Source organism: Cynocephalus volans, chromosome 15, assembly GCF_027409185.1.
Source record: "Cynocephalus volans isolate mCynVol1 chromosome 15, mCynVol1.pri, whole genome shotgun sequence".
Lineage (NCBI taxonomy): Eukaryota > Metazoa > Chordata > Mammalia > Dermoptera > Cynocephalidae > Cynocephalus > Cynocephalus volans.
In genome coordinates this window covers 6,587,722-6,599,613 of record NC_084474.1, presented here as the reverse complement: position 1 = coordinate 6,599,613, position 11,892 = coordinate 6,587,722, and positions in this window count along the sequence as shown.

The window sequence follows — 11,892 nt, the reverse complement described above, 5'->3', positions numbered from 1 at the left end:
TATTTTATTTCTTACTTTGGTTTCAGTGTATTTCAGGACTGGTCCTCAATTTGTAAGACAGGTATAAAATATGCATATATATGTGTATACACGTGTATATATGTATATACATATATATACATACACATGTGTATATATATATATATATATACATATACGTGTATACGTGGTTGCAACAGTTTTGCCACTCATCAAGCCATTAGAGTACATATGTATATGTATGTGTGTGTGGATGTGTGTGTCTGTATATAGCATGTATGTATGAATGAAGGTTCTTCAAAATGCTCATGGAAAGATTCATATTTTTTTAATTCCATTTTTCCCACAAACTTCTTGAAGTACACTTTTATACACTCATGAAGAGTCTTCCAAAATTTATGGAAAATACACATTATGAAAAGACTATGTATGAAGTTCAGAAATTTTTTAAACCAAAAATAAACTTGTACTAACTTGTTATAACGTGTCTGAACAGAATAGTGTGAAGCACTAAGAAGGGTAAGACATCAGTTTTCAAAAAACCCCTATCAGAGCCGAGCCGTGGCGCACTCGGGAGAGTGCGGCACTGGGAGCGCAGTGGCGCTCCCGCTGCGGGTTTGGATCCTATATAGGACTGGCCAGTGCACTCACTGGCTGAGTACCGGTCATGAAAAAGACAAAAAAAAAAAACCCTATCAGAGAAACATGAGTTCTGCTAAAATTGAAGTAAAAACAAGCATCAAATTTCTGGTGAAGCTTAGGTGGAAGAATACTGACATCACTGATGCTTTATGAAACGGTTATGGAGATAATGCCTTAAAGAAATAAGCAGTAGATACAAATGGATAACTCATTTTAAGAAGGGACAAGACAATGCTGAAGATGATGGCCTTGGCAGCAGATAATTCACATCAATTCGCAATAAAAAATTAATCTTGTTCATGCATTAATTGAAGAGAACTGGTGATTAATAGCAGAAAAAATAGCCAACATCATAGGCATCTCAATTGGTTCAGCTTACATAATTTTAATTGAACAATTTCAGTTGAGCAAACTTTCCACTTAATGGGCGACAAAACTGTTGTGCCCAGGTCAGCTGCAGACAATTGCAGAGCTGTGATGGAAATTTTAAACAAGTGGAATCAAGATCCTGAAACATTTCTTCAAAGAATTATAACAGGAAATGAAACATGGTTTTATCAATATGATCTTGAAGATAAAGCACAGTCAAAGCAATGGCTACCTAGAGGTGGAAGGGCTGCAGTCAAAGCAAAAGTGGACCAATCAATAGCAAAGGTCATGACAACAGTTTTAGGAGATGCTTAAAGCATTTTGCTTGTTGACTTTCTGGAGGGCAAAGAATGCTAACATCTGCTTATTATGAGAGTGTTTTAAGAAAACTAGCTGAAGGTTTAGCGGAAAGACACCCAGGAAAGCTTCACCAGATAGCCCTTTTCCACGAGGACACTGCTCTTGCTCATTCCTCTCATCAAAAAAGGCAATTTGGGGAGTATTTGATGGGAAGTCATAAGGCTTTCACCTTACAGTCCTGATTTGGTTCCTCTGACTTCCTTTTGTTTCCTAACCTTAAAATATTTTTTAAGGGCACTCATATTTGGAAGTTAAAAAAAGTTGTTCTCATAGAAGTAGCAAGTAGAACAATGGTTACCAGAGGCTGGGAGGAAAGGAAGGGTGAGGAAGTAGGGGAAGTGGTGGATTAACAGGTCCATGGCTGTGCTATCTACCCTAAATGATTCAATGTACAGTTTATGCATGTATTGGAACAGCACAGTGTACCCCACAAATATGTACAAATAAATGTTAAAATTTTTAAAAAGTTGATACACACACAGACATACATACATGGAGACTTAAAAATGTACATAAAAATAAAATGAAAAACAATCCTGAGGAAAAGAAAAATAAAGCCAGAGGCATTAATACTACCTGACTTCAAACTATATTACAAAGACATAGTAAACAAAACAGCATGGTACTGGCATAAAAACAGACATATAGACCAATGCAAGAGAATAGAGAACCCAGAAATCAATCCAGGTACGTACAGCTGACTGATCTTCACAAAGTTACCAAAAACATACATTTGGGGAAAGACAGAGACTAGGGCTACAACAGGAATTATACCTCGTAGTGCCAGAAAATAAGGAAGTGCTCCAAAAATACTGATGAGGTATGTATTAAAAAAAAAAGACGGAGCCAATTGAAAGAGCTACTAATGGCCAGTGGTGGAACTATAATAGAACTACCTGAGTCATAAAATATAGTAGTATTGGATTATAATCCAAAGTATAATATAAAAATCTCTGTGTCCATGCTGAAATAAATACTTGACTCAATGACTAAATAAATGGAGGAGAATAGACAAATCTTCTGTACGAAAAAAATCTCAAATAATTTATAAAGATGCTCTAGATTAAGCAAAAGCAAAACACCCCATTGTGTAGATGTACCACATTTTCCGTATCCACTCATCTGATGATGGACATTTGGGCTGGTTCCAACTCTTGGCTATTGTAAAGAGTGCTGCGATGAACATTGGGGAACAGGTATACCTTTGACTTGATGATTTCCATTCCTCTGGGTATATTCCCAACAGTGGGATAGCTGGGTCGTATGGTAGATCTATCTGCAGTTGTTTGAGGAACCTCCATACCATTTTCCATAGAGGCTGCAACATTTTGCAGTCCCACCAACAATGTATGAGAGTTCCTTTTTCTCCGCAACCTCGCCAGCATTTATCGTTCAGAGTCTTGGATTTTAGCCATCCTAACTGGGGTTAGGTGGTATCTCAGTGTGGTTTTGATTTGCATTTCCCAGATGCTGAGTGATGTTGAGCATTTTTTCATATGTCTGTTGGCCATTTGTATATCTTCCTCGAGAGAATTATATTAAGTGAAACAAGTCAGGCACAGAAAGAGAAATACCACATGTTCTCACTTATTGGTGGGAGCTAAAAATTAATATATAAATTCACACACACACACACACACACACACACACAAAACCGGGGGGGGGGGAAGAAGATATAACAACCACAATTACTTGAAGTTGATACGACAAGCAAACAGAAAGGACATTGTTGGGGGGAGGGGGGAGGGTGAAGGGAGGGAGGTTTTGGTGATGGGGAGCAATAATCAGCCACAATGCATATCGACAAAATAAAATTAAAATAAATAAATAAATAAATAAATAAATATCAGATTAAAAAAAAAAAAAAAAGCAAAACACCCCACTCCTTGAATGTGGGCTGTGCACAGTGACATCCTTTCACAGACTACAGTATAAAAGAGGGGGGGAAAGCGTAACTTTGTAGTAGAGAAAACTGACAAACAAAACACTACAACAGCCAGCTTATCAAGGTCAACATCAGCAGTGATAAGTCATGCTGATAGCATGTACTCTTTATATGCTGTGATGAGAATGACACTTTACTTCTGTGGTTTCCTACCCAAAACACATAACCCAGTATAGTCATGAGAATAACAAAAAATTCAGTTGTGGATAGTACCTGACCACTACTACTCCAAACTTTCAAAGTCAACGAAACAAGAAAAATATGAGATACTATTAAAACCTTATGAAACCTAGAGATAGGACAGCTAAATGTAATATAGTATTCTCAATGCGATACTGGAACAAAAAAAGGATATTAGGTAAAAACCAAGGAAAGTTCAATAAAGTATGATAATACTGTATCTATATCGTTTTGTTAACAAACATGCAATTCTCATGTAACATATTAATAATAGGAGAACCTGGGTGCAGGGTATATGAGAATTGTCTGTACTGTCTTCACATTTATTTTTATATTTATTTTTATAAATCTAAAACTATTCTAAAATTTAAAAGTAAAAAAAAATTTGCTAGTGACTTTCAAGCTAACTACAGCCATTATCAAAGTCAGTAGTACACTAAAATGGGTAAATATGATATTTATGGTATTAGCTAATTTTATAATTTTTATTTCATATGTATACACACATACACATACAGTTGATAATAACATAAAATATTGTCATTGCATTAATTTCAGACAGTGTGTGTGCTTTTTGTTAAGGTACATTCATTCCCCTTATTTGGTCTTCTAACAGTTTGTGTATATTTCATTGATAGCACTTGGCATTTGTAATGGACATACACATGTATTTATTTGCCTATATTCCTAGCTGGACTCTTCAGTTTTTTAGTGACAGTCACTGTTCCTCATGAACCTCCTAAGACTTTTTTAGTGCATAACTTAGGAACTTTTAAGACTTATTAGTCAAGAGGAGCTCAATTAATGAATGACTGATTGAATGCATGAATAATTGTATAAAATAGGCCATGAGAGTGGAATATTATATTTTCCTGGTTGTCTTCAAGTGTATGCACATGGGCACATACATACACATATACACATACTCTGAGTATGCACTGATGGATGAACAGGGTAAATAAATGAATAAATAATACTGAATTACTACAGAATAACATGAAGGGACAAATACACAGTTCCTACTAACTTTAGCTATGTTTCAAATCCGGCATTGTGCACTAAATATTCACTTCTTTTTCTTCTTCCCCTTTTTCTTCTCCAAACTCCTCCGTCTCTACTACCTCTTTCTTATAATCGCTAACATTCTTGACATAAACTTAGCACTTACTATATACCAAACACTGAAATATACTGTAATCTTGCTAAAATTAAAATAAGCTCCAGATATCAATAGTCTTAAAATGAAAGTGGAGACAAATCATAGCATGTGGAATTAATAAAACTGGAGATAGTATATAATCATGTATACTCAAGTCCTGCTGAGAGAGGAAAACACTTTTTCTTTGGTTTCTTAGCAACTGGTACTTAATTTTGGTATAGCCTTTATCCTGCTGTTTTGTAATTGGCAATTTACTTTCTTAGCACATGGTTTAGATTTCCATCCTAAGGGATTATGGATTTTTTCGCTCACTAACTAAACTCCAAACCTAGGAGAATGTTTGGCACAAATCAGTAACTCAATTGACAAATATTTAATTTAATTATTCTTCATTTTCTTTATCCAAATCTGTTCATGTATGCCTCCACCTACATTCGGAAACATAATTTTCTAAATTATTAGATTTTATATATTCAATTCTCACAAATCTAGCCTATATTTCAAAACTTTCCTATTTATCTTTCTCGATTTTATGTCATTCATTTTTTATTGTGTAATGTAGTTACTAACACCCATGTCATTATCATTTCATAGGTTCTTGGAGTAAAAAGTCTTGAATTGAGCTATTTTTATATTACTTAAAATTCATCTCACATGCACGGTGTATGTTCATAATATATGCTGACTAAACATTTCATTACTAAACATAGTAAGACTACACAACTAAAAAACAGCACAAATTACATTCCTTATAATAGTTGAATTGCTCTCAAAATATTTCAAAGCTTGGTATACCTGCTAATTATGTGAAATTCATTATCACACTAACAGAATTAAGTGTCCTTAATTTAATGCTCAGATATTCAGTTGTTTATAAAGGTGATGTATTAACAAGTAAAATGCCTGCAATTATAAACAAAATATAAAAGGAAGTATGCCCAACACTAAATAGACCACAACAAAACACATGGAAAAATAATTTGCATATTAAATAAATGATAATTATAATGTTAGGATGATGTGAGATTATTTTACTTTTATTTCTGGTTTTCTGTGAAGGGCCAATTATATAAAATATGTATGCATTGCATTGATGATGAAAATGTACATTTTTAATATTTCTGATTTTATTTTCTGAGCATGTTAACTAAATCATACTAAATTTTAAAATAAATGTTATGCTATCAATTATCCTATTCTGGAGGAATTTATATGTATCTTTCCTACCTTCAGTGTCTTCTTTTTGAGTTCTCTTTGACAAATAAATAACTACAGATAGCCATTAAATACAAGTGAAAGCAACAGAAACTGTGACAGGATACATGTATTCATAGTTTATTTATTTCTCTATGAATAATGTTGTAGTCTGAACAATCTGCTGTTTTTGATATTGAAAAATATTCGGTACAGTTTTTTTAAAAATCCTCATTTCACTGAAAAAAATATGTTATCTTATGCAGGAAAGTCCATGATGTAATTGTCTACTGCAAGCTATTTTGGTAAGGTGGAACCTTGGAAAAATATTACTTGTAATTATGCAATAGCTCTGATGTCATAATTAACTAAAGCCTAGTGAAAAAACTATGCTTTCTGAAAGTAATAAAATCATCAGCTAGAGTAAGCAAGTGTTGATTCTAATCGATTTCATTAAAAGAAGTTATATTATCTATGGTTAAAATAAAATATGTTACTAATTAAAAATAGTAAAGATACATTATAAATTAAACAATTGTATGAAAATTTGTATGACATTTTATAATATACTTATGAAGTAAAACCTCATTTCTACCTCCCTCAAAGACTTAAAAAAAAAAAGGACACAAACATTTCATATGAAAATAATTGAAACTACTCTTCTGATTTATGATATAATTAAGGTTTAGGCCTTTTAAAAATAGTGATATCTACTTTGGAGAAATGACTTATTCAGTATCAAAAGTTTACTTTCTTCTTTTTTGAGTTAATGCAAGATACTTTACAACTGACTTTATGAATTAAGAGACTATATTACAAAAATACTTTTTAAATGTGAACCTGAGATATGCTCCTGTGAAATGATGTTTTGTCATAAAATTAAGAAAAATATGATTGTTGATAATCATTTTTAGGAAAAAAATAAATAAGCCTCTGCCTTTCCAATCTTCCTGACCATTGCACTTCCAAAACAGCAAACTGTAAACATTTTTTATTAGATAAAATACTTTGTTCACTTGAATTTTGATAAGTGATTGAGAAATGAGGTGAAGATCTGACTTTACCATGTCTTTTATGAAATTTTAAAAAATAAAATAATTTTATTAGATATTCTACACATGCATTAATTAAATTGCAATTATATATCAAAGATATAATACAACCTGTTGATTTTGGTTAAATTTTTTCTATTTATAACTGTGCAATATATCATAATAGGAAAATGTAATCATTTATGTATGCCTTCAAAATATGAGTGTTTTCTATGTTTAATAAATATATTCAAAACTAGACACATAATAGTGGTCACATTGGACAATATTTCTCCTTCACAGAGTTTACAGCATAATGTGGATCAATTAACCCATAATCAAAAGAAGGTATGTATCAAGAAATATAAGAAAGTTTTTTAACTGTGTCTAAAATCTCTGATCTTCCTCTTCTAACCTCCAAAATTGCTTTTGCTCTTATGAAATTAGTTAAAACATTTTCTTTCCTAGTTCAAATATAAGGAATTAAATAATGTGAGTGTCACACACTCCACAATAATATAAAGAATTATGCTGATAAAAATACAGTATTTGAAAACAATATTGGATGACATTTGTATATTTCAAAAATTTAATTGATAGCAGTTGCAAATAAATAGCTGTTGTAATAAAGATCTAATTTTCCAAAGAAAGAACTTATATAATATGCTCATATAATGACATCACACACTTGTAAACTAACCTTCTAATTTAAGTTATGTAATTAATCCATATTCTTCTAAGTTATTTCTGCTAATCTTATTTTTCTGATACAAATCAGAAAAGAGTCAATTTGTGAGGGTGACTAATGGTTTGGTCACAATGGGTGAATAGTATGCCTAAGTTATTCTAAGAATAAGGATGTTTACTACCTTAAATGTACTATAATTTCAGTAAGCAAATCAAGACATCAGATAATAATCCTTTTCTCTACAAGTTGAATTTTCTTTTTTAAGATAGGCCATCTTTGGCTTTAACAAATGACATAAGAGCTAGAGTTTCTTACAATTCTCTTTTGCTAATTCTTTTTTCTTAAAGACATTGGGTCACCACAATAGCATCTTTTCTCATTAATCTTTCCTATATCCTGTCATACTTTAACTGAGATAGTGTAGGGAGTTAGCGATGCTTACAGAAATTAAGAGAATAAAAACTTTAAATACTCATTTTAATCTCTAAACAACAAAACGACAAATTAGAGCAAGAGCAGAACAAGTCAGATGAAAATTAAAACAATGAATTTACAAGATTTACATTTGCTTAGACTGTCATATTTAAACTATGTTTTGCGATATGAAAGAAAATGGAAGCACTAGGTGTCAGAAATATACGTGAAATTCAAAGTTGCAGTTGAAGATTTTTGATATAAAAAAGAATATGTTAGACTCTTATTTTAAAAAGCAGAGCCACAGGCATTCTAAATTGGTATTTCATTTAAACTGGCCTACATTTTTTTGTTCACAAAATTATAAAGCCAGAAATAAACCCCATAGTCCCTGATTCTATTTTGCTTAGGTTAAAAATGAAATAAATAAATAAAAGTCAATGTCCAACTCTTAAGTTGTTCTGATGGCGAATGTTGCTGGATCACTGCTATGCTCACATATTGAAATGTTAAAAAAATAGAATTACTTTGGGGATATCTTACAAAGAGAATTTTAGTAAAAGAAGCAACACTTCGTTTAGGCTCAGAAGGAATGGATAAGCCTTGGCAGGTATTCACTTCTAACAAGAAATTTTTGGATCAGGACATCTGAAGTTTGTATAATCAAAATATATTTTTTTAACAAACCTATTTCTAGATGGTAATTTAATGTTGTTCATATCATTGTTTGGCTACAAAAAAAATGAACACTGGTTATTTCATTTTTTTTCCTAGTTGATTTATGCAAATCTATTAATAGAGTGGTCAATTCCTCCACAAAGTCAGTACTGACTGTGTAATTAAATGTTAATGATTCTCACAAGTATTAGTCCACTTGCCCTGTTAGTTTTATGGTATGGGTAACAGGAAAAAGATATTTAATTTTATTATGTAGAAAAAAAACAGACTAAACATCTTAAATCATAGTGTTGAGTACAAAGTTTCAAAAATTGAGGCTAGGTGAAAGACAGAATAAAAATATAGTGAGCAACTGATAGTGATATATCTTGCAAAAGATTATGGTCATTAGGGGAAAAATATTGGCAGAGGATATGAAAAGTAATTCACACATTTTAAATCTATATTGTTGGTGTAACCAATAAAACTTATTGAAGGATACGATGTAAGTTAGAGAAAGGGAAAAAAATTACTAAAATTGTCTTTCTGAAAATATGAAAAATTAGAGAAAAAAAAACTCTTTTGAAGGACTTCCACTTTCAACTATAATTAAGCATCACATACCAGATTGTTTTTCCATTCTGAAATGATTAGAAAACCAGACAAAACATATAAAGCAATTGTCTTTGGGAAACTAAAAAGAAGATTAAAGGCAGGAAAATAAAGATAAAATCAGAAGTAATTAAAAGAGAAAACATTTGTATGTAATAAATACATACAATTTTATCTGTCAGTTTAGAATAATAATAATTAAATAATAAAAGCGCAAGTTGTTCATTGAAGTGGTCAATAAAATTTATAAACTAGATAGAATGATTAATACAAAATGAAGTTCATACAGAAGGTCACAATATGAGGAATAAAAGAGAGCTCAACACTACAGTTTCTACAAACAAAAAATGATAAGGAAATATTCAGTTCAATTTCATGCTAATATTAGTCTTTCAAAGATTCCAGTTAAAAAAATCAGATATAAAGTATAATTGGAGGCTCACTATACATGCAATATAAACAAGGATAGAAAATGAGACATAAAATAAAATAAACTATAAAAGTAATTAGAGTTAAGATAAAATAACCAAAAAAATTCTCACAACATGCGTATATAAAAATTTTAAAAAAACAAACCTCAAAATGGGAAAAAATAGCAGATCAGAAAAACAGAACGTGCTAAACAATAATGGAAATGAGAAATGATGCAGAAATAGAAAGTGAGATCTAAAGAAGGGAAATGTGATAGACATGTTGACAATCAGAAGACAGACACAATTTATAATAGATATAGCTAACCAGACTCCACTGCAAATATAGAGAATGGTGATAAATGATAGTGGGAATAATTGTGAAAGACCAAGTTTTGCCATATATTTTTATGTTGGACTGAGGAGGCTAAGTATATCATAAGGACAATAAATTTAAAAAATTACAAATCCACACAAAAACCATTGCAATGAAACTGTAGAACATCAAAACTAATAAAATGTCTTTAAAGGATTCAGAGGAAATTATCTTTCAAAGAACTTTAGATTGTGAGTTAAATTTTTAATAAATACTGAAGCAGAAAAAATAGAAAGAAACAAAGAAAAGGGAAGGAAAGAAGGAAGGAAGGAAGGAAGGAAGGGAGGGAGGGAAAGGAAAGGAAAGGAAAGGAAAAGAAAAGAAAAGAAAAGAGAAAGAAAAGGAAAGGAAAAAAAATACTGAGAGAAAATACCTTTCAACCTAAAATGTTTACCCCAGGAAAATTCATTTCAGGAAAAGTTTGAAATAAAGAAATATCCAGGAAAAAACAAAAGCTAGAGCGAGTTCATTACCAAAAGGCTTTCACTAACACACTTCAAAGGTTGAACTTCCTAAAGAAGGAACATAATGCCAGAAGGAATATTTGACATGCAAGAATAAATTGCAAACAAAGAACAATTAAAACATATTTTTAAATTGCATAACCATTGATTGCATAAAGAAAAGTAATAAATAATTTGAGGGTTATTATATGGTGAAATATGAAGAGACCACAACATCTAATTCATAGGCAGGACTGCTACAGTTAGTTTTAGGAGAATGGTGAAAATATTGATTTATTTTATACTTATTAGATTCAATATGTAAGCTAAAATTTCTATGGTTAACCTTTAAAAATAGATGTAAAATGCTTAAATTCACAGTAGTACATGGGGGTAAAACATCGATACCAAAGAAGGTAACACACAAAGAAAAAACATAGAAAAAGTGGGATACATAGAAAATCCCAAATAAAAACATAAGTCAACTCAAACGTATTAGAAACCCCCCAAAATCAATTGTCTAAGCTCCCGATTTAAAATACAAATATTTTTAGTTTGGATTGAAATAGTTACAAAATCCAGGTACAAGCTTATATTTAAAAGTAACATTCATATGGAACAACAAAAGACCACAAATAGCCAAAGCAATCCTGAGCAAAACAGGAAAGCCAGAGACAATACTCTTCCTGACTTCAAGCTGTATTACAAATCTATAGTAACAAAAACAGCATGGTACTGGCATAGGAACAGACATGTGGACCAATGGAACAGAATTTTTTTAAAAAATGGAAATCAACCCTCATATTTATAGCCATCTGATCTTTGACAAGGGCAACAAGAACATACACTGGCGAAAAGACTGCCTCTTCAATAAATGGTGCTGGGAAAACTGGACATGCATATGTAGAAGAATGAAACTTGATCTGTACTTCTCACCATATACCAAAATCAACTCAAAATGTATTAGAGACCTAAATACAAGACCTAAAATTTTAAAACTCCTAGAAGAAATCATAAGAGAAATAATCCAGGATTTAGGACTGGGCAAAAACTTTATGAATAAAACCCAAAAGCACAGACAACAGAAGGAGAAATAAACAAATGGGATTATATCAAACAAAGAAGTTTTTGCACAGCAAAGGAAAAGAGAGTGAAAAGACAACCTACAGAATGGGAAAAAATATTTGCCAACTGCACCCAACAAGGGATTAATATCCAGAATATACAAAGAGCTCAAAGAACTTTACAGCAAAAAAATAATAATAATCCAATTAAAAAATGGGCAAATGAACAGACATTTCTCAAAGGAAGACATGCAAATGGCCAACAGGTATATGAAAAACTGCCCAACATCACTAATCATCAGGGAAATGCAAATCAAAACCAATCTGAGATATCACCTCACCCAAATAAGATTGGCTATTATAAAAAAG